Source organism: Neoarius graeffei, chromosome 15 (assembly GCF_027579695.1).
Source record: "Neoarius graeffei isolate fNeoGra1 chromosome 15, fNeoGra1.pri, whole genome shotgun sequence".
In the NCBI taxonomy this organism is placed as follows: Eukaryota; Metazoa; Chordata; class Actinopteri; order Siluriformes; family Ariidae; genus Neoarius; species Neoarius graeffei.
In genome coordinates, this window is record NC_083583.1 from 65,082,702 (window position 1) to 65,104,659 (window position 21,958).

The 21,958-nt window shown below is 42.3% G+C and overlaps 1 protein-coding gene across 4 annotated transcripts in view; it reads right to left on the minus strand.

Annotated features, from left to right (window-relative positions):
- The window catches only part of atp13a3 (ATPase 13A3), a 154,081-nt gene that overhangs the window by 120,774 nt on the left and 11,349 nt on the right, over positions 1-21,958 (minus strand). Inside the window, exon 2 of one of the 4 annotated variants that reach the window (XM_060941758.1) lies at positions 19,202-19,293. The exons of the other annotated variants lie outside the window; for them this stretch is intronic. The gene's annotated coding sequence lies outside the window, so the exon portion shown is untranslated. The remainder of the gene's footprint in view (positions 1-19,201; positions 19,294-21,958) is intronic. 4 annotated transcript variants of the gene reach the window in all.

Genomic DNA, 21,958 nt, shown 5'->3' on the forward strand with positions numbered 1-21,958 from the left:
CCCCCCCCAAAAAAAAAAAACGGATCTGCGCGATTAAAAAAAAAAAAAAAGTCGGCATCTGCGCCTTTAGTTTGTGTGGAAAGATATGATCTGCAATAACATGCATTGTTGGCTACAGACTGAAACATACTTTCAGAATGCACTGGCCAAGGCAGGACTAAACTCCATGTGCCTTCTAATAATTAAAAAAAAAAAAAACGAGTAATTTGTAAGCTAAAAAGCCGGTGTCTACACTTTTCTTTCACCGAGTGGCAGCTGGGCGGGACATGACTGAATGGGTGTTTCTGATTTGTCAGCTGTCTTTAACTGGGGCGGGACATGACTGAATGGGTGTTTCTGATTTGTCAGCTGTCTGCTCCAAAATCGGCAGCTTCAAAACGATTGATTTTTTTTTAACCGACAACCAAAAAAAAATTAACCGGTTGACGTTGATTCGGTCAACCACCGGTCAAACGGTCATCGGTTAACATCCCTAGTTCAGATCACCATGGACTAAGAGGCTGCTATCCAAGAAATAACCCCCTGCTCCAAAATTGACACCTTCAAGCTTAACTAAGGTTTGAAGTGACCACATGGACAAGAAAAAGCCTTCTGGAGGAAAGCTGTATGGTCAGATGAGACAAAGATTGAGCTGTTTGGCCACAATGACTACCATGTACAGAGGGACACTGTACCAGCTGGTGGTGGTAGGATCATCATGCTCTGGGGCTGTTTTGCTGCCAGTGGAACTGGTTCATTGCACAAAGTGGATGGAATAATGAAGAAAGAATTCAGCACAAACCATCAGAAACTAGAACATGACTTGGGAGTCACAACAGGACAATGAACCCAAACACGCATCAGAGCTGGTTGTGGAGGATAAAGCAGGCTAACAATAAGCTGAAAACAAGTCCTGACTTCAACCAGGGGCTTCAAAGTTTGGGAGAATAGCAGGGTGCAAAATGGTAAAATGTCTGCCCGAGGGAGGGAGGGAGGGAGGGATGGATGGATAGATGGATGGACGAATTTTTCATGGGGCGGGATGGTTTGGAACAGGCCATCTAAAATTGGGATAACATTTACTCGGGACGGGTATTTGAGGCGGGTCGTCTAGCTTAAGCTTGATTAGCGTTGTTACGCACGCCAGTGTATCCCACAGAAATTTTGGAGACTATGGGGGCAAGCCATGGGGGAGGCGCAGGGGTTGTTTAAAATTGAGTGATATGTTAAATATTAAGTTATTACTGAAAAACTATTGATTAAAAAAAACAGACACTGAGAAATGGTCCTATAAACAACTTTACCAATATAAAAGATTACCAGGACTACAAAAATGCAGAAAAATAGGCTTTACTTATCCAAATGCACCTGTTGGTTCAAAAGTTAAAGTGCAGAGAACCTCACAGCACAACATGAAGTTACCTTAAAATATAATATAAATGCCTCAGCTTTCATGTAAGAAAAAAAAAACTATTAATACTAGTACTGTGTGCAGTCAGTCTCTCCTGAAGACTAAATTAAACAATAAACTAATAAAATAAATGGCTCAGGCTTCATAGAAGAAAAAAAACAATTTGAACAGAATCTCACAGTATGATGCTGAAGCTGCCTAAACAATGGAAAATAGAATACCATTTTGGCAAAAACATTGGCATCCATTAATTTCTTGTATTAAGTAAAAAAATATGTTGCCAGATACTGCTGATGTTTTACAGCCCAAAATATGTTCAAAACCCGCCAAAATGCACTTGAAACCGCCCAAATTGGGCGGGAAAACGCGCAATCTGGCAACACAGGTGGCAGTAATGGCTGCACTCATGTCGAGGATGTAAACACAAGCTGGAAACACAGGTGGCAGTAATGGCTGCACTCATGTCGAGGATGTAAACACAAGCTGGCAACACAGGTGGCAGTAATGGCTGCACTCATGTCGAGGATGTAAACACAATCTGGCAACACAGGGCAGTAATGGCTGCACTCGTGTCGAGGATGTAAACACAGTTGACGCGGCAATGGACATACATGACATAGTGGATGTAATTTACGTTCACAACTTTTTTTGCTGTCAGAAATATTTAATATTAAATTTTGTGACTCGACTGACAATAGCCGGCGGCATAACAAGCCATAGCCGGCGATTTGCCGCTGGTGACCGGCTACTTTAGAGACCGCTGTTCAACCCTATTGAAAATATATGGACCGTACTTATAAGTTGAGTCTATGCCAAGAAAAAATAAATAATTTAAACTCTACCATGAAGAGTCATGAAACATCCAACCAGAATTCTGCCAGAAGCTTGTTCATGGTAAACAAAAACGTTTGATCAAGGTGAATCTTGCGAAGAGACATTTTACCCAAATATTCGGTGTGCTGTATATTCTTGACCCTCTATGTATAATTTTGACCCTGTGATTTCAGAAAATTAAAACTTGTGCACCAAATTCTAGTGTTTTTTTAATTAAAGATGTATGCTGTACAATCATTCTGCCACAGAAAAAGAACAGCTCAAAGAAATTACTGAAAGCCCAAATATTGCCATGACATTCATATATCACTGTATGTAAACTTCTGACCATAACTGTACAGTATAATTCTTCATTTAAAGGTCAGAAAAGCTACTTTGTTTACTGTTGATGCTGTTATCAGCCATGTTGATTTGACAGTGATCGCTTGCTGAACTCTGAAGAAAGACCACTCCGAGTTCCTACTAAGTAGGGATTCCGACCTGAGGGGCTGTTTTTCCTGGTCCAAGGTCAGGAGATTACGAGTTACGGTCTCTATTCAAACACAGCATCGCCTTTAAAGACTCCAGGAAAGTGTGTGGCTGGTTAGTCACAACCAAAATTTCCCATGAATCTTTTATGACACAAAGTAGAAAACTTTTCACAACTTGGCCAAGAACTTGTAGGTCGTGCATGTCCAACCTGATCCGCAAAGGGCCAGTGTAGGCACAGATTTTCTGGAGTCATACTCTGATTCGCTTGTTTGATCAGCTGATCTCAACCTTGAGCTGACCATCAGAGGCTTGGCTGGGACGAAACCCAGCAGGCACGCCGGGCCTTTGTGGATAGGACTTGACACTTCTTGTACACTACATAACCAAAAGCATGTGGATACCCAACCATCACTTATATATATATATATATATATATCTGTCTTCCCTGAACTGTTGTTGGAGTAGAGGAAGTCGAGTGTCCTGCACTCAACCTCAGTGAAAAACTTAAAGTGCATATCCTGGACGAATTTCGTGTTTTTTTTTTTTTTATATATATGAAAGTATGTCCCTTTACACACTCATCCAGAAGGGTAATTTTGCACAAGGCCATCTGTCTACAGCAGAAAAAAATAAAATAAAACGCGTCTGGAAAAATCCCAAGGGAGTCTGGAGCCAGATTCGTGACGTTACCTGCGGATCCGCCAGCAGGCTCAGAGAGCTTGCATGGATTCAATGCACAGTCTGTGTAGACCAAGTTTAGCAGCTAGCAATTTTGCATTGAAATATGGAATTGTCGCCTGAGCTTCTACACCCATGGATTCATGTATCAATGCTCATCTATCTATTGTTAGATAAATCATATTTTTTTCTAATCACTATTATGTATTGATATATTTCTTCATTTAGAAGAGTACTGGCTACTGTAGGAGAAAGATTTCATAAGCTACACACATGGAATCAGCTAAGCAGGGTTGTGTATACATTTAATGTGTTTGACAGGTCCCAAGATCTCAAGCCCTGACACGCATATCCCTTGATGCATGTGAAGTAAAATGTAAAGAAAACGTGACCTTGGGCGCTGTGTGAGACAGCTGCCTTTCCAGTAGCTCAGTAGTTTTTAGCTCTTTAAACCTCTTTTTTCCACCTTTTTACTTTTCTGCTCTGCTTACCAGGGCTCTACAGTGCGCACATTTCACTCGCATTTGCGAGCGAATTTTTCGGCATGCGAACGACGAACACTGTAATAAGTATTGCACTGTATCAGGTAAGTGTGAGAATATTGTCCTTTTAGGTCCTTGTTGGTGCATTGTTGCACCTGCCAGAAGTGGCATCAGTCAGTGCATGTAATTAGCCTTTTTCACATTACGTCACTTGCAGAAGAACCTCACATCCGTTTTCAGCCTTTTGAATGGAAGAAGAGGCGGCATGCTAATCTGCTGGCTAACAAGTAGCAACCATAGAAAGTCAGTAAACTTCCTTTCCAAAACAAGGCAGATAGGTGACTGGAATGGTCGCCAACAATACGTAATGATAAACAACAATGCGCAATATTATTATCAATCTTATCTGTGAATGACACAGTTTTGTTAACATGTGTTGCCGCCGTATACCTCTTCTTCCATTCAAAAGGCTGAAAACGGATACGAGTTCCCCTGCAAGTGATGTAATGTGAAAAAGGCTAATTGTTCAAGGTGGCTATGGCCTGTGGGAAAAAAATGTTTTTGAGTCTGTTGGTCCTTGCTTTGATGCACCTGTAACGCCTGCCTGAGGGCAGCAAGTCAAAGAACTCAGAGCCAGGGTGGGAGCTGTCCTTGATGATGTTGTTAGCTCTGCTGAGCTCTGCTCTCTGTTTAGCTACTGTTTGTTCATTCATTCAGTTGTTCGCTATTCATTTGTTTGTTCATTCATTCGTTCATTCATTCATTCTCAACTGAATTTTGCGTTTTATGTGTTGGTGTGTCTAAGGTTTGCGCTGCAATAAACCTTTAAAATGAAAACCTACTTGTGCTTGTACCCCCATTTTTTTCCCCTGTGCTCCTAAAATTTTTAACTTAGGAGCATGTGTGCTCCTGAAAAAAAAAAAAAAAAAAAAAAAAAGTTAGTGTAGAGCCCTGCTGCTTACAAAGATATAGCGTTTTTCTTCATATCCCATTGATATTTTTAACTTTAACACGCAACCAGGAGCCAGTTTTCTCACTTATTTGAGAGAGGAGCTGCTGGCCCTGAAAACAATGGGATGAGCCAGGATACGACACCCCAATCCCGGTCGAGCTGAGGAAGAAACCCAGGGGCTACAAAGCCGGGGCTAAGCTAAAGGCTAGGCTAGCAGCGCTACAAACCATCCATTCCCCCCGTTATCATGGGGAATTTGAACTCGCTGCCGAATAAGGTCAACGAACTATCAGCACTGAACAACCAGCGGATTTACCAGGAGAGCAGCTTATTTATTTTTACGGAGACATGGGTAACACACCTTGTACCAGATGCTAATGTGGACTGCTAGCTAATAGCATCATCATCTGCATTTACATCCATCCGAGGGCAAACGCAGCCACTGCATGTGAGGGGATTCACTCCGTCACAGTAAGGCTACTTAGATACTTTGGCTGCTCATTACCAGGCTGTGGACGGTATCTTTTTAATTTCCCTGAGGGAACCTTCCCAAAGGGATCAATAAAGTTCTATCTAATCTAAGTAAGTGTATTATTGCCCAGCGCTTTCGTGTCTTTTACTTTTGTGTCGATAAATAACATTATCCGTGTACCACACAAACACAGGAACACCTAATTTAGAGTATAGTCTCTTATTTCTTACCCTGGCAACAGTCAACTTGTAAATCGCAGATTTTGTTGGTCCTCGGCTCTGTTGGTCATCGGCTGCTTCCGGGTGCCTCACACGAAGCGCTCCCATTTCTCTCTCATTGTCCGGTCTTTTGGAAAACGATGAGTACTAATCCCATCAAGATTGGTGTTGCTACACCCTCCTACGATACATCTGTTAACCATTTTAATAATTACGCGATAACGTTGAAGAAATTTACAGAAAACCACCAGGTCGTTTTCTCAAACAAACCAGCGCTGACGTAGGATTCAGAGGGAGGCGTCCCACACGTGACGTCACGAAAATCAATGTTTGCCGGGAAATCAAAATGCCAAGTTTTTTCAGAGGCGGACCAATTCGCCTCAAATGGCTTGATTTCAACTGAATATTTCTGGTATTGCACAAGGGGAAAAAATTGCACAAAATGTTACAGATTTGACCCAAGTTTAATATAAAATAGGAGAATTACATTGATCTTGCTCCTGAATTTACCCGCGATATGCACTTTAAGGATCCCATGAATGCTCGTGTAGCTAAATGAGCACAAATCCCCAGAGCCATGCTACAACATCCAGTGGAAAGACTTCGCACAAGAGTGGAGGATATTATAAGAGCAAATCTGGAATGGGCTGTTCAACAAGCATTATATAGGTATGCTGGTCAGGTGTCCACACACTTGGCCATATAATGTAGATCCATCCACCGAGACTTACTAAGCCAGGACATTCTAATTATTCACATGAACATCAGCCTTTATTCTACCCACATTCACAAGACATGAGCAATCGCGCGCTCTGATTGGCTACTCGACTACAAGGATATCAGCTCCTATACCGTGAGTAGAGAAAAACAAAATGGCAGAGCGTGTTGCTGAACCAACCAAGGACGAAATAAAAAGTCTACTCGAAAGCAAAACCCCCAAAATTATCTAGTATTTAAAAGAAACAGAAATAGCTAAAAGAATATCTCCTGTTCCACACTCCAGCCCAGTCGGTGGCGATAATACACCTTTAAGCTGGTTTACCAACCACCAGAAAACCCTTAAGAAGAAAACCCCTAAAAAAAAAAAAAAAAAGCAACAAAATATGGAATAAAAGTATTTAATGGTAAGAACATTTTTTTCAAGAATTATCATTATCGCATTTTTCACAAGTTGCTCCTGTCATTTCGCCGGTTTGTTTACATTCTAAGCGGAAATTATTTTGTCGGACGTTTTGTACAAAGATTTTATTTATCGAATATGCAAAAATAAAAATGCTCTGTTTCGCAAAATCCAGGTGAATGCGGATAGAATAAAACAGTTATTCCAACCAATCTCATCGTACATCGCTTATCACCAACTTGGTGCTACACGCCTCATCGGCTATCAGCTCATATACGACTCGATTTCGTGGAATAAATGTTAAATACGCTACAGTTTATATCTGATGTGCTTGATGGTGGCCCAGGAATCTGAGAGGATCAAAAGCATAGCGACAGAGCAAGTGAGCTGTTGGGAAAGAAATGCTGCTCTGGTAAGAACCAGGAAGTTGAAAAACAAAATTTAGCCCCAAGTCAGGCCACATGATCTTGGATGACGAGCAGCATGGGCGTTAACGCCACAAGAGACAAAAAACTCAGCCGATCCACCACTTGGAGATGGGTTTTAAACTTATTTTAATATTTTTTTTCTGCTCAATAAGCTGAGAACCAGTGTTGTAGTCAAGTCACTAAATCTAGAGTCCAAGTCCAGTCTCGAGTCCCAGTGTTCAAGTCAGAGTCAAGTCCAAGCCATTAAAAATAAAAAATAAAAAATACCGAGTCAAGTCCGAGTTGAGTCCAAGACTCGGACTGCCCCATGTGACGGTGGCTGTTTTAGATCCATTAACACGAGTTTGTTCCTGAACATGACGTATGAACAGGTGAATGTGCATTCTTTTTGTCAGGGAGTGTGAAGTATTCTGTCAGAGATGGTTGGGAGACGGATGCAAGTGCAGAAGGTGTGTTTATTAATACAAGTGAAGATGGTAAACAATCCAGAACGGCAGGCAAAATCGTAAAACAGTGAAACAGGTCAAGCGAGACTCGGCAGAATCAAAAACAAGAAGCAGGAAATCAGGGATCAGGAAACCAAACAAGGAAAGAAGGCTCAGTAATGTGTCAGCAACACAAGTCAATACTTCGCAAAGTGTGTTTTCACAGTTTTTATATCAGCACGCTGATTGCGCCTTAATCCTGTGCAGGTGCGAGTCGTTTACGGCACGCGTGCAAGAGTCCGCTTGGTGCACGCCCTGTCTGGAGTGCACCTGAGAGTCTATCTGATGCACGCTCCAAGGCACGCAGGTGTGACACTCTTGCCCAAAATTAGTACAAAATTAATGCAGATATAAATATCTTACACCAAATTATTATGGCAGGTTACAAAAAATAAAGAAACCAATCCGGAGACCTCGTTTTCCGATTTACGAGTCCGAATGCAGTTAATGCACGAGTCCGAGTCATCAGCGCTCAAGTCCAAGTCGAGTCACGAGTCCTTAAAATTAGGGCACGAGTCAGACTCGAGTACTACAAGCCCGCCGAGAACAAAGGTGGTGATTTTCTCAGCTGGAATATAAGGAAAATAAAACAGGACAGGAAAGTACAAGGCTTAATAAAACTAATGAGGTGCTAGAAACACAGAGGCATCAGCACTGCTAACATTTACTTACAATCTGCAGAAACATTTGGAAATTACGCAGGTTTATTTCCACACAGGATTACCACTATTCTTGACACAAAGGGGATTAAAACAAAAGAAATGGTTAAAAATCTTGGTGTTTTCATTGACAGCGAGCTAAACTTTGACAGTCACATGAAAGCAATCACTAAAACGGCATTTTATCACCTAAAAAACATTTCCACACTAAGAGGACTTATGTCAAAAAATGATCTGGAAAAACTGATACATGCCTTCATCTCTAGTAGGGTTGATTACTGCAATGGCCTTTTCACAGGCCTGCCAAAAAAAAAAAACGTCAAACGACTTCAGCTGGTTCAAAATGCAGCGGCTAGGGTTCTCACACGAACAAAAAGAACAGAGCACATTACTCCAATTCTAAGGTCCCTTCACTGGCTTCCAGTAAGCTACAGAATTGACTTTAAAGCATTGCTGCTGGTGTACAAATCTCTAAATGGTACAGGGCCCAATTACCTCTCTGATATGTTGCAGCGGCCTAACCCAATCAGATCTACCAGATCGCAGCAGCAAAATTTACTGTTAAAACCTGTTGTTAAAACAAAGTGTGGTGAAGCAGCTTTTAGCTACTATGCAGTACAGCTATGGAACCAACTGCCAGAGGACATTAAAAATGCTCCTGCTGTTGGCAGCTTCAAATCTAGGTTAAAGACCAAGCTGTTCTCAGATGCTTTCTGCTAAAGTATTAATATTGTCATCTCTACATGTTTTAACTCTTTACTTTTACAGTCTCTGCATGTTTTAAATTTTACTTAACTTTTATTCTATTTTATTCTGCTGGGGTTTTTTTTAAAGTTTTTTTTTAATTGAACTTTTACTTCATTTTATTATTTTATTTCTACTATTGTTTAATTCTTATTATTTTTCTTCCCCATTTATTTTATGTAATTTTATTTTCTATTGCTTACTGTTTTGCTTTTACTTCTGTAAAGCACATTGAACTGCCTCTGTGTATGAAATGTGCTATATAAATAAACTTGCCTTGCCTCTACAATCAGGGCCATGTCAGTCAAAATCAATCAATCAAACTTTTAGTCAAGCTGTGCGTAAATTTTTTGCATAAGCCAAACTGATTTTGCATTTAGCAACACCTACAACACTCCATAAACGGTCAAGTTCACAGACAGCTGGGAGCATGGAATGAACCATCAGAGTAAAGCTTGAAAGGCAGAGGTGGAGGTTATTTTGACTCGCTTCTATGCCAATTAAAATATCTTTCATCTCATTATCTGTAGTCGCTTTATCCTGTTCTACAGGGTCGCAGGCAAGCTGGAGCCTATCCCAGCTGACTACGGGCGAAAGGCGGGGTACACCCTGGACAAGTCGCCAGGTCATCACAGGGCTGACACATAGACACAGACAACCATTCACACTCACATTCACACCTACGGTCAATTTAGAGTCACCAGTTAACCTAACCTGCATGTCTTTGGACTGTGGGGGAAACCGGAGCACCCGGAGGAAACCCATGCGGACACGGGGAGAACATGCAAACTCCACACAGAAAGGCCCTCGCCAGCCACGGGGCTCGAACCCAGGACCTTCTTGCTGTGAGGCGACAGCGCTAACCACTACACCACCGTGCCGCCCCAATTAAAATATATAATAATAAAATAATAAACAATTAAAAGTGAGGGCTAAATCTTCCATCAGCTGAGGCGTTTATTTACAGTTTATGGCTGTGTGCAGACAGATCGGTTCATCCTCATTTTACAAAATATCATCATGGTCAATCAAGTTGACATTAGGTTTAGGCCGAATCCCATTTCACCCCTTGGACCAACCCCTTGGTCCTTCCCCTCCATTTTGCGCGTTCACGTGAAGGGGTAGGGGTATCCCAATCCCAGTTAACGCGGAGGGGTAGGGGAAGGGGTAGGGCTTCTGTACCCCTCCAAACGGAGATTTTCCTGGAGCTGACTCCGAACGAAGGGGTTTGAGTGATTTCCCACAATGCCATGCGGATTTCAGCGAGATTTCATGCGGATTTCAGAAAGATGGCGGTTCCCGCGGCGAAAGATTGTCATAAATGTATTTTCTCCATTATTTACGTGTTTTAAGTTGTTATCCAGAGGAAACACGCCGCTTGATTCGCTTTCGAGCTGAGAATGAGCAGCGATTTCTGAAATCCAAGCTGCTGCTAAAAAGCTTTGGGAGTGAGTATTGTTTTCGGTTGCTTGACTGGGATATCTTTGGCGCTTCGTGCACCACATCCGACAGAATGAGGTGTCAGAACACTCATGTAAACAATAAAAGCGAGAATAACAGAACAAAACGTACGCACGTTTTGTTCTGTTATTCTCGCTTTTATTGTTTACATGAGTGTTCTGACACCTCATTCTGTCGGATGTGGTGCACGAAGCGCCAAAGATATCCCATTCAGTGGTGTTAGTTAACAAATCACACCCTGCCAGCAGAGATTTCTGGTTCTGCCTCTGGCTCTGACTGTAGCGGCTGGTCACAGCCAATGACGCATTTGGTCGCGTTTTGCTAACGTAAACGCTGACGGAGGTACGCGATGACGTATGCAATCGTTGAAGGGCTATCCCAATACGTAGGGGTTGAATTTCAAGCCCTATCCCTTGTAGCTCAGTTTCAAGGGGAAGGGGGAGGGGTAGAAATTAGAATTGGGATTGGGCCTTAGTCTCCCTATGTGTAAATTTCAACACGAAACCCAAATTTCTTGTTTAAATGCTCATACGAACAATCGCCAAAGAAACCCATTCATATTCAGTTTGATAAACGAGGCCCAGCCAAAGAAAGATATTTACCGACTTGTCTTTATTCCAGGATACGATGGTAGTTGTAGCAGTTAGCACCGTCGCCTCACAGCAAGAAGGTTCCGGGTTAGAACCTCACGGCCGATGGGGGCCTTTCTGTGTGGAGTTTGCATGCTGTCTGTGTGGGTTTCCTCCCACGGTTCAAAGACATGCAGCTCAGGTAAAACACCCAGCCCTTGCGGTTACATAAGCAAGTATGCAGATCCAGATGATCCACTGTGGCGACCCCTAATGGGAGCAGCCGAAAGAAGATTTGGATTACAGGATACAGTCAGTGACAAAAATAGTCTTTTCAAAAGAAATCAAAGAACCTGTCTGGCCATCTTTTCTTTCCCACCAAACAAGTCCCGCCTTCTCATTTTCTGTCGGCTCACGAAACCAAGTTCATAAATGCCGTGGACAAACCATAAAAACTCTTTCAATACTGAATTTACCAAATGATGAAAGTAACAGCAATAACCATAAAGGGGGAGGGGGCAATAGGAAAAAATATCGTATCATAATTCTTGAAGACTTTTCTACACTGTCAGAAATAGGGGTACAGTAGGAGTCCATTTCTGTCCCCTAAGGTACAGTCTACACTAATGTACCCCCCAGGGCTCATTACTGGACTTCAAGGTAACCATGTGTACCATTTTAGGGCCAAAAAGGTACACATGTTCACAAGCAGTATATAAAGGATACAAACAAGTACCGTAGTAGGGACTTGGCTTGTAGTATTTGAGTCCAGGACTCATGCCCTAATTTTGAAGACTCATGACTTGACCTGGATTTGAGCACTGATGACTCGGACTTGTGCATTAACTGCATTCGGACTCGTAAATTGGAGATGAGGACTCGAATTTTTTTTGGTAACATGCCATAATAATTAAGCATAAGATATTTATATCTACATTAATTTTTATACTAATTTTGTGCAAGAGAACGCACATTCACCTGTTCATACGTCATGTTCAGGAACAAACGAACATTAATGGCACTAAAATGCCTGAAGAGAACGCTCCTAGGATTGTCCGCTTTGCTTTTCCAGACTTCTCGTGCAGTGGGGTTAACAGGCACTGCTGTGTGTTCCATATGTAGAAGAACTATCAAGGAGACAACGAGGACAACCTCGAACTTCAATCGTCATTTGGCAAGACTCCACCCAGAGAAGGAAGTGACACGCTATGTTATTTGCCCTGTTGATAGTGGGCGGGGCTTGCTGAGCGATGAACTAGCTAGTGTTAACCCTCTCTCATATTATTTGCCCTGTTGATAGTGGGCGGGGCTTGCTGAGCAATGAACAAGCGCTTTATCTGCAGCCTATTAACTAAAATGGGGCAGTAACGTTAGTCCAACACAGTAGCAGAGACGCTTTCACATAAAGGCAGCAACAGCCACCGTCAAATGGTGCGGATGGAGTCTTGTTCTCGGACTCGCCTTGAAATGTTCTTTAGGCCAAGTTTACATTAGACCGTATCTGTCTCGTTTTCTTTGCGGATGCACTGTCCGTTTACATTAAAACGCCTGGAAACGGGAATCCGCCAGGGTCCACGTATTCAATCCAAATCGTGTCTGGTCCAGTGCTGTGTAAACATTGAGAATACGTGGATACGCTGTGCTGAGCTCTAGCTGGCATCGTCATTGGACAACGTCACTGTGACATCCACCTTCCTGATTCGCTGGCGTTGGTCATGTGACGCGACTGCTGAAAAACGGCGCGGACTTCTGCCTTGTATCACCTTTCATTAAAGAGTATAAAAGTATGAAAATACTGCAAATACTGATGCAAATACTGCCCATTGTGTAGTTATGATTGTCTTTAGGCTTGCCATCCTTCCACTTGCAAGTGGTAAGTGACACGCATGCCCGACATGCACTGAGATCACACACACAGCGGCTCAGTCCCAAATCACTGCTCGTGCACTATACTCGCGCACTCTGTGAGCTGCGCAGGGCCGGAGTGCGCACCCTCCAGAGGGCACTCGCTGTTCAGGGCGGAGTGATTTGGAGCGCAGGATGCCTGCGGAGCCGAGCGTATCCGTGTATTGGCGTTGCTATGTGCACGCGAATCGTGTATTGGCGTTGCTGTGTGCACACTAATCGTTTTAAAAACGTTAATCTGATGATCCGCTGATACGGTCTAATGTAAACCCCACCTTAAATGACTCAGACCTGAACACTGGGGACTCGAGACTGGACTCGGACTCGAGGTTTAGTGACTCGACTACAACGATGGGTACTGCCCCAGAGACAAGCCAGTATACCCCTAAAGGTATAGTAATGTACTTTATTTTCTCACAGTGTACGATACACAATATGCGTTACGATATATAGGTTTGCGAAGAAACTACCAGCAATATAGTGATGCGTTTAAAAAAAAAAAAAAAACTAATACCGACAAAAACATTTTTCATTTTAATAATACTTTTTGTTACTAAAATATTAATTTGAAAAAAGTACACTGTAAATGTGAAAAATGTAAAAGTCTCTCAGAAAAGAAATTGCCAAGTAAGTTTGATCAAATTACCTGCTTCTAGTATGCTTGTAATTACAAAAAAATTAAACCCTCATCAAAAGATATCGTGATATCTTGTGACAGAATTTATCATGATATTGATATAATGGTCATATCACCCAACCCAAATAAACAATACTCCAACATGCTGCTTTGGGACAATGTCCACTGCTAAAAGTGCTGTACAAATAAAACTGAATTTCCTTTAAAAAATAAAATAAAAAAAGTTCAAAAGTCGTTCTTTGGGATTTAATCTGAAGATTCTGCTTCTCACTTCAGTCCAACATTTCACATTTGTTGCTGTTTTTAAGGCATCGCACTTCACTGCACGATCCCTGGTTTGGCTTGCTGGAGGTAAACCATGGGGTTTTGTTTGTTCGAGGCAAACACCCTTAACGTGGTTTGAGAGACTAACACCATGTCAGGACATTTCACGTCCTGGTGAGGAGTCAACACTGGCGGCTTTTCGGTCATACACTACAGTCTTGGCCCCAGTCTGTGAACAGTAACCTGGGCATCACTTCAAAGCACGTTTCTCTGGAAAGCTTTAAGACTCCTTCAAGTTGCTCGTGTGACCCAAACTCTGAGAGAAAGTGCAAAAGGTTCAGTGTGAACTACAGAGCAAACGTGAGGCATTTGCCTGTCAGGATTGGCGGAAAGGAAAAGACAGGACCAGATTAGAGCCTCGTTCCTGAAAATCTTCTGTAGATCATCTGATCTTATAGAGAAAGTGCTGAGTGCGATCTACGTCTTGTGATGATTTTTTTTTTTTTGGAACCTCAGCCAGGAACACTGAAATACTATATTCCTTTCCAGCTGTCTAGACAAATGCCAAATCTAACCCAAAACCACGTTCTTGAGTTTGCCATCTTCAGACTTATTCAGACGGGATTAAAACCACACAGGGTTCGGGAGTAAAATGGCACAAGGTTCTAATTTTATATTTCAGTCTGGCTTTTTCGACGTGCTCCTTGAAGAAAATTACAGGCCAAATGACTGACTGTTTTTCACCAAACTTGGCGCTTGTCTGGTAATGTTAGTTTCATCCAAATACACGATTTTCAATGCACCTCACATTGGAAAAACAACATGTCTGTCTGCTGCTGTTTTAGTTTCGTAGCGTGTGCATCACTGCCCCTCCCTCAGATATTAAAGGAGAATTTAAGTCATTTTTAAACTTGCTTTATTTCTTAATTAATGTGTTATTCAATTACGTTTTCGGTCAAAAGTTAACGTTGAGGCCTGGGACTGATTGAAAGGCGTCACCCGCTGGGAAGATCTCTGGAGAACCACGTCCAGCACCTTCAAAAGCTTTTTTTTTTTTTAACCCGTTTGCATTCACACAGTAAACAGGCTTGCTCGCATGGCTTTAGCAGGAAATGCAAAGATTTTTATATTTCAGCGAGTCAAAATTGTGCCATTTTTCCTCTGTCACCCTTGCACTGACGTCACATTTACGTTAGCAACTGTCGCTACCCTGTATCTGGGGGACAAGCAAACTTTGTTCACACGCTGTTCACATACTGAAGCCAAGCAAAGATGTCTGGCGTCTGTTGCTATTTAAAAAAAAAAAAAGCTCTACTACCGGATGACTTGGATAATCTCAGTCAGAAAGAAGCAAAGGATAGATATACACATTAGCTACCTGTTGGAAATACCTTTTTTTCCCCTGAAGAGTTCAGACACGGAAGACGAGTTGACCCCCCGACATCAGCTTTTGGGAACAGAATGCTGCGAAAGCCAAAGCATTTATTCTCAAAGGACTCCGACCTGAACTGGGGGCTTGATGGTATTCCCTCCCGGCCTTCCATGTCTCAACAACCCCAAGGACATCTAGTTACACTCCGTATTGCATTTATACAGTGATGCTTATTATTGTTAAAACAATATCTGAAGTGTTATTTGTAAAATAACAAAATATCTTGTTCTAGATTTTCAAACAATTTTGTAAGATTTTATTTTAATTTTATCTAATAGTGGATGGCACAATAACTACAAACGCTAACAGAATCAACACATTCCAGTTGTAGCTGTAGTCATACAGTAACTATAATCATTTTTGTAATAATAATAATAAGAATTTCAATAAACGGTTAATGTTCAGTTCCCTCTTCATTTATTCTCGATTGAAAAGGCACAACTGAGTCTCACAGGTTGATTAGTGTGTAACAGACAGTAACAATTTTATCCAAAATAGTTTTTCCTGCCTTAGGCAATTTATTTCCATTTCACATTCGTGCAGCTGTTGTAAAGTTCGGTGTGTTTCCGTAGAACTCTCTCGAACTGTCGGGTCATTTATAGACCCCTTCGCAGTAAACGTCATTCATACGCAAGAGGAAATTGCGCGCGCAGCCTGGACCCAAAAAAGACTCAGCGACAGTAGAGACGAGAAGAAATATTTGGAAGAAATGCCTAGTTGTTGTGTTGTCGGGTGTCAGAATCGTAGCAGTGATGGGGTTAAAATGTACAGAATTCCAGCAGGATCTCACTCATTCCAAAAAAAAAAAAAATCGCCGACGTCTATGGCTACAAGCCATCAAACGTGTAGACTGGGATGAAAGCACCATCAAAAATCCACAGGTTTGCAGCGCCCACTTCATCACAGGTAAGATCAGGATATTTATGAAATCTTTCTTTTTATTCTTTCTAGTCTTTGTTTATTGATGTAGCAAAATACTTTGGTAACGTTTGTCTGATTAGCTGGGTCATGGTTACACAATGTAATGAATATTGTTGGCATGTTAACTTAGCTTTGCATGCAATTTTGTTTGTAGGAGAGGTCTCGCTTGACTCAAGCAGTCCAGATTTTGTGCCATCATTATTTGTGTATGCCGAAAATCACAATTTTAAAGCAAGGATGGAAAGGTAAAATTGTGCACCCTCGCTCTAAATGCCAACTTACGCTGACTGCTCTAACCTAGCTCCCGCCCCGTTCAGTTTCATTTCTGCTCTCTGCCTCTCGCTTTTTACGCAGCTCTGATTTCTCTTAGCTGCACTCTTTACACTATCATTCCTTTCATGCCATTACCTCCTGCAAATTGCTGTTTAGTGTTGGTATTTGCTGTTGTAGCTAAAGCCACATTGCCATCACATCACTGGCATAATTTGATTAAAACAAAATGAATATGAATGTCCCATTGTTAATCAAGTTGTAGTCTCGCTGTAACCAGAATGTTGATGGCAGGCTACTTTTGTAAATAGTTTTTTTTTTTTTGACATTTTTTGTAAATAGTATGACTGCCTTTAGGTATCAGAGGAAACTTACTAACATTGTCCGTCCACTCTTTAATTAAATACGGATCCGGTAGGCGATGTCCACTTGTTAGAGTTAACTTATTTATGTAGCATTCTCGATCTTGTAACGACAATTGTTTTGCATAATCTGACAGCTCATAATGCCGGTCTGTTCCTTTAGGATATATCACACATGTCGCTTCTTGGTTTTATTTATGTGAAACCGAGTTACACTACCGTTCAAAAGTTTGGGGTCACTTTGAAATGTCCTTATTTTTGAAAGAAAAGCACTGTTCTTTTCAATGAAGATCACTTTAAACTAATCAGAAATACACTCCATACATTGCTAATGTGGAAAATGACTATTCTAGCTGCAAATGTCTGGTTTTTGGTGCAATATCTCCATAGGTGTATAGAGGCCCATTTCCAGCAGCTATCACTCCAGTGTTCTAATGGTACAATGTGTTTGCTCATTGCCTCAGAAGGCTAATGGATGATTAGAAAACCCTTGTACAATCATGTTAACACAGCTGAAAACAGTTTAGCTCTTTAGAGAAGCTATAAAACTGACCTTCCTTTGAGCAGATTGAGTTTCTGGAGCGTCACATTTGTGGGGTCGATTAAATGCTCAGAAAAACGTCTTGACTATATTTTCTATTCATTTTACAACTTATGGTGGTAAATAAAAGTGTGACTTTTCATGGAAAACACAAAATTGTCTGGGTGACCCCAAACTTTTTGAACGGTAGTCTATGTCTGAGTTGTTTGAAACCAATCTGGGTTTTCCGTGTCGAACAAGGAAGCGGCTTCACCTGTAAGAAAATCAAAACACTTTCATGAAGACGTGAACTCGAATGCGAGCAGAAAAAACAAAACGGGATTCTTAAGCAAATTCTTCCATACTCACTCCAGACTTTATTTTTGTAAAATACATTTTTAATACAATCACAAATTTCTCTGGAGTTTTCAGGCTGAGCTCCTCTCGTCGTATTCTCTTTAACCACTCATTTCCTCGCTGTTCTTGAAGCATTTGCTTCTCTTTGTCAACGTTTTTCTTGATAGCAGGGAGACGGTAATGCCTTTTCTCATTTGAACAAGCAAAAACAGCGCAAAAATTAACCATACTAAAGACAGATTAAGCCTTGCTCACAGGAAAGACAGTGTCTGTTTGACCCCCAGGTGGAACTATGACATGATGTGTGACATCACGCGCAAGGGGTCTAGACGCTCAATAAAGCCTGGACTTCTCTGTCCGTCCATCCATTTTCCAGCACCAATGGTGAAGAGCTGTTGCTTACAGTCACAGGTAACGTTTTACACGGATTTTTAAAAATGGTGGTTTCTGGTGCTGCACTGGCTCGTATTCGAACAATCAACATGCTAACACACGATCACTCGTGGTTCCACTTGTGCTGGGAGAGCACCTACCCTGAAGTAGGAGCTAAAAAGGGCCCTCAAAACGGCACTCTTAAAGCTATGTTCAGAACGGACACAGAAAAAAGGGGGAACTTCCTCCAATAGTTCGATGAAAAGGTTCCTCTGGTCCGAAAGCACATAACTTAGAAAACACTAGTAGTGGAGAACACATTTGTATAAAAGGATTATTCAAGTTATTTAACCAAGATATTAAAAAACCCCAGCAATTTTACTGAATGATCTTGTGATTAAATATAAAATAAGACAAAGTACTGAGATATCATGTCCCTCTCAATATTCCACCTGAGCAACAAAACCGCTGAAACCTGTGTTCTGTGAAATCAGTTGTAGTCCAAGGTTTTTTATAAAAAGTCCCCCCCTCACAATGACTTGACGCTCAACAGGAGCATGTGTTTAACTTTGACTTGACTGACTATAAATCCTCTTGTATTGTTGATTAGCAGTAGGAATTTGAATATGCGTGACAGAACTAAGTGCACGACAGAGTGAGAGTTGACAGCAAATCACCAACGTGTTCCATCCACGTTAAACTCGGCGGATGGCTGATTTCAAAAGTTAACAAATCACTTTTTTTTTTTTTTTTATCACGGAACTGAGTGAGCAGGCAGACGGACGTGCACACAGCAAGCAAGACGTCATAAAGTCTGGAAAACGGACTGAACTTTAACCTTATGTGCTTGGGTCCATTTGACTTTTACGGATTTCACAGTGATCTAGCTCACTCCTTTATGTTTCTTCCTGTTTGTTCCGAGCTAAATCCACCTCGGCAGGGTGGAAATGGTTCGGCTTTAAATAAATAAAAATAGCTAGATAAATAAAAACAGATTTTTTTTAAAGCACAAAAGAAAATATAAAAAGTTGTGCAAACACTGGGGCTCGTTTATCAAGCTGGTTTTCATGAACATCCTGTAATTTTGAGGTTAAAAAAAAATAAACAAACCACACAACACCACAAAAAAAAAAAAAAAAAAAAAACCACCTTTACCCTGATGTGTCGTTTCATGCTCCCAGCGGTCTGTGAACTTTACCTTTTATGGGAGTTTTGTGGGCGTGACTCGCCAGCACTGCTGTCCTTCCAATGTCATACACAGGATATTTTCGTCATTTTGTACAGCATTAGCTGCATAAATCAGACAGAAAGAAAAGGATGAGATGACTAAGGTAGGTTTACGCACTAGAAAAGATCAATAACAGCTGTACAAGACGAAAGCACTGATAATCCTTTTCATCTAAACAAGCTGCCACCAGAAACATCAAGAAACCTACAAACAAAATACCATCATGGCCAACGTTGTTACTAAACGGTCAGGTGATTCAGGTATACAGGCTGGGTTTACGCGATGTTAAATCTTTCACCTTCTAATGATCACGACCGCTGACATTATTACATAGTTTTCGAACATTCGATCTGATAATTCATGTCACCTTATTGAATACTTTTGGTCTAAAATCTTTGTCCAGCCAAAACCCTTTCAACATCCCTACTAAATACAGTTACCTGATGTTATATATTCAGTAGACTTGTCTAATGTTGTCCAATTCAAACATGTACTGGTGTTTTACTTTATTTACCAATCATCCCATAAACAATTTATTTTTATATTTTTTATATATATCCATCCTTCTCACCCCCGGCGGGGGGGTGGTATCCATGTCATCCTCAAGCTCGGGTCCTCTACCAGAGGCCTGGGAGTTTGAGGGTTCTGCACAGTATCTTCGATGTTCCTAGGACTGCGCTCTTCTGGACTGAGGCTTCAGATGTTGTTCCTGGGATTTGCTGGAGCCACTCTCCCAGTTTTGGGGGTTACTGCCCCAAGTGCCCCCACTACCACGGGGACCACGCAACCCTTAACCTTCCACATCCGTTCCAGCTCTTTCAACCCTTGATACTTCTCAAGTTTCTCATGTTCCTTCTTCCTGATGTTGGCGTCAGCTGGGATCGCCACATCTATCACCACCACCCTCTTCTGCTCTTTGTCCACCACCACTATGTCCGGTTGGTTAGCCAGGATCTGTTTGTCAGTCTGGAAGCTGAAGTCCCACAGAACCTTGGCCCTGTTGTTCTCAGCCACCTTCTGTGGTATGGCCCATTGGGACTTGGGTACTTCTATTCCATACTGGTTGCAGATGTTCCTGTATACTATCCCAGCCACTTCGTTGTGCCTCTCCATGTATGCTGATCCAGCTAGCATCTTACACCCTGCTACTATGTGCTGGACTGTTTCAGGGGCTTCTTTGCACAGTCTGCATCTTGGGTCTGATCTACTCTGGTAGATCCTGGCCTCTATGGCTCTTGTGCTTATGGCCTGTTCTTGTGCTGCCATGATTAGTGCCTCTGTGCTGTCTGTCAGTCCTGCATTATCCAGCCACTGGTAGGATTTCTTGATATCAGCCACTTCCTCTATCTGACGGTGGTACATGCCATGTAGGGGTTTGTCTCTCCAGGTTGTCTGTTCCTCCTCCTCCTCTGCACTCTCATCAGGGTTCTGCTGCCTGAGACATTCACTTAGCAGTTCATCCTTTGGGGCCATCTTTCTGATGTATTCTCGGATTTTCGATGTTTCATCCTGGACCGTGGTCTTGATGCTCACTAGCCCTCGGCCTCCCTCTTTCCGCTTAGTGTATAGTCTCAGGGTGCTGGACTTGGGGTGGAACCCTCCATGCATGGTGAGGAGCTTTCTAGTCTTGATATCTGTGGCTTCTATCTTCTCCTTTGGCCAGTTTATGATACCAGCGGGGTATCTGATGACTGGTAGTGCGTACATGTTGATGGCTCGGACCTTGTTCTTACCATTCAGCTGACTTTTCAGGACCTGCCTTACTCTCTGGAGGTATGTGGCTGTGGTTGACTTCCTTGTGGCTTCTTCATGGTTTCCATTAGCCTGTGGGATGCCAAGGTACTTGTAGCTGTCTTGGAGATCATCTATGTTGCCTTCTGGTAGGTCAGTCCCCTCAGTCCGGATCATCTTGCCTCTCTGAGACCATCCGGCCACACTTGTCCAATCCAAATGACATCCCTATGTCATCGCTGTAGATCCGGGTGGTGTGGATCAGCGAGTCTATTTCTCGCTCGTTCCTGGCATACAGCTTGATGTCATCCATGTAGAGCAGGTGGCTGATTGTTGCCCCACTACGGAATCGGTACCCGTAGCCGCTCTTCGTGATGATCCGACTGAGGGGGTTCAGGCCTATGCAGAACAGCAGTGGTGATAGTGCATCTCCTTGGTATATGCCGCACTTGATGTTGACTTGGGCAACGGGTTTTGAGTTGGCCTCGAGGGTTGTCTTCCACATTTCCATTGAGTTCTGGATGAAGGTCCTTAGGTTCCTGTTGATCTTATACAGTTCCAGACATTCCAGTATCCATGTGTGTGGCATTGAGCCGTAGGCTTTCTTGTAGTCAATCCAGGCAGTGCACAGGTTGGTCTGTCTCTTCTTACAGTCTCGGGTGACTGTTCTATCGACCAGTAGCTGGTGCTTGGCTCCTCTGGTGTTACTGCCAATCCCTTTCTGTGCCTCGCTCATGTATTGAGCCACATGCTTACTCATTTTTGCCGCAATGATGCCTGACAGGGCCTTCCATGTTGTGCAGAGACAGGTAATTGGCCGGTAGTTGGATGGGATGGGTCCCTTCTGGGGGTCCTTCATGATTAGGACTGTCCTGCCTTGGGTTAGCCATTCTGGGTGGGTTCCATCCCTCAGCAGCTGGTTCATCTGTGCTGCTAGGCGTTCATGGAGTGCAGTTAGCTTCTTCAGCCAGTACGTATGGATCATATCAGGGCCTG